We start from the raw sequence: 6,979 nt of genomic DNA, 5'->3' as shown, positions 1-6,979 counted from the left end.
TTCTCATAATCACAGCCACAAAACAAGAAGCAATGTGCAAGCCATTACAAATATTTTTATTACAAAGGGTATTGATACTTCACAAGTGAACTGTACGTTCATACAATAATGTGTATGTCACTACAAAATAAACTTCTAATTCTAATTCTGACTATCTGAAAGTTAAAACCAATTCGAAAATAAAATGGAAATTCTATGTCAAAATCTATCTAAAAATTCTATAGCTAGTTTGGTACATCAGCTTGACGGCTTTCGCAGCTTTTATGGATATGGCTTCTAGAAAAATGTAAAGATTTCCCTTGCACGTTTCAAGATTATTTCCGATATAAAACCTGTTATGATCTGTCCATATAATTAGTTTTTTTCTCTAAATCCTGCAATAAAAGCACATTAGCACCAGAAAAGGTGAAAGGAAATATAGAGAAGCAGAGCTAGATAATTTTAAATAACAAATATACATTGGTTTCAAAAAGAATACTTATAATTTATTTGTTTCTTCTCTATAGAACTAAGATTTCTTAGGATTGACTGGTTATGCTTGTCGACACTAGTAATCTTCGGTCCAATAGAAACTCTACACTAGTATGGATGACACAACAAATTTAGTTTGAGCCAGCTGATCTAGAGATAATCCAGCTTATCTGTCAAACAGATGACGACTACATTGTTCTGAACCATCTTTGTCAGCAGAAAAGGTTGGAACATGGATAAATCACACACCTTATATTGGTCCCACATTGATTGCTCTTATAAAAATGTATTCTTTTCACTTACAAAAGATCATCTGCTGAACATTTCCATAATGTTAAATCCTTGAATATCTGCAAACAGTAAGAAAACATATTCTCTTGTGATAGTGTCAATGCAATACAAAACTTACTAGCTGTTGTGCTGACAGAAAGAAATCACAGTGATGTTTGGTTATAGCCCACATCGATTTGACAATATTATAATCTGTATAAAAATGACCAGTTAATGTGCGGACAGAGAAAAATATTGTATGTCATTTGGTTAAAGCCCACATCAGTTTGATATTACTACAATCTGTATAAAATTTACCAGCTAAACTACTGTCAGAAAGAAATTACAATGTTTTATTTGGTTATAGCCCACATAAATTTGACAGAATTATAATCTGTTGTCATATATAAAGGTAACACAGAGAAACTTTGATCACCATGGTTATAGATCACATAAATTGGACAGAATTATAAAGACTACCAAATCTATAGTGTTTATATACACGCTCAGAGATAACAGAAGTATATTGTACGCTTACGTTCCATGGTAACAAAATAAGCGTCCCACCATTGGATGTAGCACAAAACAAGTGGACAATGGTACGGAAGGTGAGGTGATAATATGTAGAAGTATTAATATTCTTGTACTAGATCCTCTGTGATATGTACAAAAACATGAATCCCATCATTCATTCTGATACATAACAAGGTGAACTCGACCAACACCCAAATTAGAGCTCTGACCAACCGCTCATAGGAGTTGTACTCATTGAAGAAGGAAAAAAAAGTTTGGGGGCAAACACAAATTGACAATAAAAAATAAATTGAAAGGAGGATCATGGGGTACCACTGTACCAGGCACCTTCAATGGGAGAGGATGGACACACGGCTGCATCTCCGCTACCTCCTTGAACATCTAGCCTGCCAGCGCATGAAGGAATCAATCTATGGCTGCAAGGTAGTGGTATCGGCTGCATCTTCTAATGGGGGCAGGGGGAACTTTGGTTGGTAGCGAGCGGCACCACCCAGATGTCCGGGAAGTATCGACGTCGGAAGTTATCCCTGTCGGGAGCCATGGATGCGCCTGATCTGGGGAGAGAGATACAACATGTTTTTCTGTTTCTTTGAGGGGTTAGGTATAGGGCAGTTGCGTGTAACAAAACAAGGCGTTGATCTGGTCAATTTATTGATTCAACAGTGACCGCATCCTCCATTGTCAGATACTAACATGAATTTCCCTATGCCCCAGCTTAGTTTGTGTAAATCAGAATGTTTCAAGGCTATATCAGATAGGTTGGCGAACCACAATTTTCCTGACCAGGTGTACTGGATCAAACTGAGCGGAAAACTATATCTAGTTTGGATCTTTTTCAAAATGTACATAATTAGCTGGTTCTGATCTTACTCATGCCTAATTAAGATGCATAGCCGCTTCCCAAAAAAGTACAATTAAGACAATACTGAGCATCTACCGAGCTAAAGTAAGCAAAAATCCATGAAAAAAATCTGCACTAACCATTAGTGGTGGACCAAAAAATATGCCTTGTCAGTCGCATGAAGTCATGTGAAGCCAGAACCAATAAAGTAAAAAACCACATCGATATGTCATTTTGCTTCGTAAGTACTAGGCCAAAGTGATGCTAGTATCTAGAAGCTAAAACTATACATCATCAAACAATGAACGTATGAATCATGTTGGAATTGCAAATTAAACTGGAACTCTTCCATAGAGAGTAAATGCAGTCTACTTAATGGCCAGTCATTCGATCCTGCACCTGATTAATGTATTCGCTCCTCCCCCCCCTAAAAAAGGAACAAACGAAATTAGATCTGATGGAGTAAGTTGCAGAGTGAGATGCAAAATAGATATTTTTTCAAGCGGCAGGCCACACCACCAACAAGATTTACTTCATGAGATCTGATGCACCAGGATCGGGGATCAGTTATGTGATTGATACTGGTCGGTCCAAATTTTGAAATTCAGTTGAGAACCAACCAATCAAGAAAGAGGCATGGGATGTGACAACTAAGAAGCTGCGTTGATTGATTTAATTCAAAAACTGTAGAGAGTGATGGGATTCGAGGGAGCACCTTCTTGACATGGCGGATCCCATCTTGCGCGACGGTGTAGCGATGAGAGTTTGGAGGGGCGCGGCGTGGCAACGGCGAGGACGCCGACGGCCGGCGAGGCTCCCACTGGCGAGGATGCTGACATAGGAGAACGGGAAGTCGCCGGCCGAGGGTGGACTTGGCGCCGGAGGGCAGAGCCAGGCCGAGAACTGCTGCGGGGGATAGGCTTTGGTGGCGGCGCAGATTGGGATTTTTGTGGGAGGTGGAAACTGGAAAGACGGGGCATGGGAGGATTATACGGAGTATGCTAGCAAAAAAAAAAACCGAAATTCCGCGGGAAGTATTTACGCGGTAAAATAATGAATTTTCGAGCACCAAATATTTCGCCGGCCTAACTAATCGTCTCACAAATCGTCTCTAAGTTAATTAAAAATATAAATGCATTATTCTAAAAAAGTAAGATTGAGATGCTTATGTAAACGTCTCAGGAAGCGTCTTTAGCCTGCTAATGTCCTGGGCATAGAGACGAATATAAATAGCGTCCCATAAAAAACGACCTTATGCGGTTGTTTTGTTGTAGTGGTTGGTGACAACATTTTTTTTCAACATCAGAGTTTAATGAAAACAGTGATTTGACGTGAGATGTATTGTTCGGCATTTTCCACATCAGATCAGTATTTAATTAAAACCATACCCTACAGGGCACCAACAACATCGTCTCATCAATTCGCTGCTAACCAAAATCATCAAACGGAAAACGCCTGACCACTGACTTACCCATCCGATATACTATAAGTGAATTGCTTGACTTACCCATCAATTCGCTGCTAACCAGAATCATCAATTGAACAACACCTACCGCTGGCTAAATAGTGCCCAATTGTTTAACATGTGACTGGTTTTTTGTTATGTGTTGTTTTTTCCTTTTCCCGGCAAACAGAAACATATATAATATTAAAAGAATTTAAAATATTTTTAAGGAGGAATAAATTTAAAAATCTGTCGTCTAGATAATAGCAAAAGCGGACTACTTTTTTTTTCGACAGAGGCAATGTATTTGCCTTGCTCATTAATTAAGCAGAAGCAAATTACCCATTTAATTGATGGAAGACCGGGCAAAAAACATTACAACATGAACACATGGGGACTACTCCCAAATCATGAATCTTAACTACCACTTAGCAAACGAACAAACACCCGCAACCCTGTACAACTACAAACCCCCCCGCCCCAAAAAACCGTCCATCAAGCAGCCGCAGACACCTTCCCAATAGTGCCACTCTTCTTACTTTTGCTCTGGAATGATTTGTCCTTAGGATGCCGGAACGATGGCTAGCGCACACCCTCTTTCTCTTGTCCCCGATTGCTATCATATTGGCAGATGTAGGTCTAGCAACCTCCGAGCTGGCGATGAATCCACGAAGCTTTATAGTGAACAGAGCCCAGGTGCCAACTCACCGGACGCCGCAACCTAGTCACCTGTGGGAACCATCTGGCCGATGAGCTCAGGCAGGTGGAAGACACATGCGCCCAAACGGCCAATCCTCCACGCTGGTTTTCGACGGTGGTGGTGTGGGTGGCGCCATATATAACCACTGTCGAGGTCACAAGTGAGTCCACATGTACCGTCGACAGAGGCGAAGCAGGCTCCCCACACATCGTCTATAATTCGGGCATGATCTGCAGCATCGAAGCCATGACCTCAACTATATAAGTGCAAGCTCTAAACGCAGCAAAGACACCCACATGTAAGTAGCCCCTCATACAAGAAAAACATAAACAACCACACGTACGTAACCAAGCAGCATGAGCCTCAACGTTTCAAAAAATAGTAGCATGCGCCTCAAGGCCGTGTACCAGCGCATCATGGACAACTTCCTCGCCGTTGTCGCCGCCGCAATCTCCAGTTACTCTCTCGTCGCCCTGGTGCGGCTCGGACCAGCAGAGCTCATCAGCTGGCTCCGTGAGCTCCAGCTTCAGCCAGCGCACCTCTTCTTGGCGGGGTTCGTCCCGGCCGCAGCGGCCACCGTGCACCTCATGCTTCGCCCGCGCGCGGTGTACCTGGTCGACTACGCCTGCTTCCACTCCTCCTCCAACCGCCCGCTCGGCCGCATCCCCATGGCCTCCTTCGTCGAGCACACCAAGCATACGCCCACCATCGACGACCGCAGCGTCCGGTTCATGTCGCGCCTGCTGCAGCGCTCCGGCCTCGGGGAGGAGACATGCCTGCCGGCGGCGCACAACTACGTCCCCACGCAAGAGTACTGCACCCTCGAGAACGCCCGCGCCGAGTTCGAGCTCGTCGTCTTCTCGGCCATTGACGACCTCCTCACCAAGACGGGCGTCGCTCCAGACGCCATCTGCGCGCTCGTCCTCAACTGCAGCCTCTTCTGCCCCACGCCGTCCTTGGTCGACATCATCGTCAACAAGTACAACCTGCGCGGCGACATCCGCAGCATCAACCTCTCCGGCATGGGTTGCAGGTTCTCACTTCCAGTGCAATTTCGTTGAAATTTTGGTACATACATAATAATTGTGTTTCGGTCAAAATATTTCAACAATTTCGGCAGTACACACAAATTCAATATATATATATATATATATATATATATATAATATTTTTTCAAACAATTTGTTGGATCCTAGTGAATTTCAATTGAAAATTCCAATCCTTTAGCCAAAATGAAAACCAAAATACTGGATTTCAGTGAAATTTAGTGATTTCCGCAACCGCTAAAATATCGTTGAAACTAAAAATTTAAAATCATTGCAGTTCTTCCCCGAGGCGCCTGCGCGCTGGTCGTCTCCACGGAGACCATCACGCCGAACTACTACGTCGGCAACGAGCGTGCCATGCTCCTGCCCAACTGCCTGTTCCGTGTCGGCGGAGTGGCCGCACTGCTGTCGACATCCCCCGTGAATGCCCGGTTCCGCCTCAAGCACGTTGTGCGCACCTTCACGGGCGCGAACGACGATGGTGCCTACCGGTGTGTGTTCCAGGAGGAGGACGACCAAGGGAACGTCGGGATCAACCTCAGCAAGAACCTGATGGTCGTCGCAGGGAGCTCGCTCCAGGCCAACATCACTGAGATCGGGCCGCTCGTCCTGCCGGCATCCGAGCAGCTTCTCTTCGTCCTCTCCTTCATCGCACGCAAGGTGCTTGGCGCGCGCATCAAGCCCTACATCCCGGACTTCTCCACGGCATTCGAGCACATGTGCATTCATGCCGGCGGCCGTGCCGTCATAGACCAGCTGCAGAAAAAGCTCCTCCTCTCCGACGAGCAGGTGGAGGCGTCGCGGATGACACTTCACCGGTTCGGAAACACGTCGAGTAGCTCGCTGTGGTACGAGCTCGCCTACGTCGAGGCCAAAGGCCGGATGCGCAAGGGCGACCGCATTTGGATGATCGGCTTCGGCTCAGGGTTCAAGTGCAACAGCGTACTGTGGGAGTGCATCCAATCAGCTGCCTGCGAGACCGATGGGCCATGGACCACGTCTATCCACAGGTATCCGGTGGACATTCCCGACTTGCTAAAATAAGTCAAATTCATGAATTGTGGCCAAGTTTATGGAGAAAATTATCTCTGTCTACTGCCAAATATGTACGATATTAAATAAAAATATATTGCATGAATCTAATGAAATTGATTTGGTATCATAGATGTTGATTTTTTTTAATAAACTTGGTCAAAGTTTGACTTTAAAAATTCTAATATGCACTATATTTTGGGATGGTGGGAGTACTACATGATAAGTGCAAAAACCAACACAATCACCTAAATAATCACATGAGATGTCGTGAGAAACCTTAATTTTTTGTAATTACTTAGGCCTAGTTTGGCAACACCATTTTTCAAAGACCATGGTTTTCTAAAACTTCAGTATTTCAATAAATGGGCAACAAATACTTCAGTTTCTGAAAAACATAGATTTTCTCAGTTTTGATAATACTGCTAAGGTGTTTGGCAAGTGGCAGTTTTTCTCTGTTTTCTTTGGTTTGTACAGATTGTTACGCGTTGCATGCATGCTCAGCAACACTCACGGATCAGCTTGTGCTAATGGCCACCGTATGCATGTAGCCTTGCACGGGCATGTTCTCTCCTAGTAGATGCCAGAATCTGTAGCAGTAGTAGTAGAGCTATCTATTGTAATCAATCAAAGACCGAGCT

The 6,979-nt window shown here is 44.2% G+C and overlaps 1 pseudogene; it reads left to right on the top strand.

Annotated features, from left to right (window-relative positions):
* The first annotated feature begins 4,610 nt into the window (after positions 1 to 4,610).
* LOC119331826 lies at positions 4,611 to 6,472 on the top strand (annotated as a pseudogene).
* Positions 6,473 to 6,979: the final 507 nt, after the last annotated feature.

Source organism: Triticum dicoccoides, chromosome 7A (genome assembly GCF_002162155.2).
Source record: "Triticum dicoccoides isolate Atlit2015 ecotype Zavitan chromosome 7A, WEW_v2.0, whole genome shotgun sequence".
In the NCBI taxonomy this organism is placed as follows: domain Eukaryota; kingdom Viridiplantae; phylum Streptophyta; class Magnoliopsida; order Poales; family Poaceae; genus Triticum; species Triticum dicoccoides.
The sequence above is the reverse complement of the archived record's forward strand: the minus strand, read 5'-3'. Positions and strand labels throughout refer to the sequence as shown.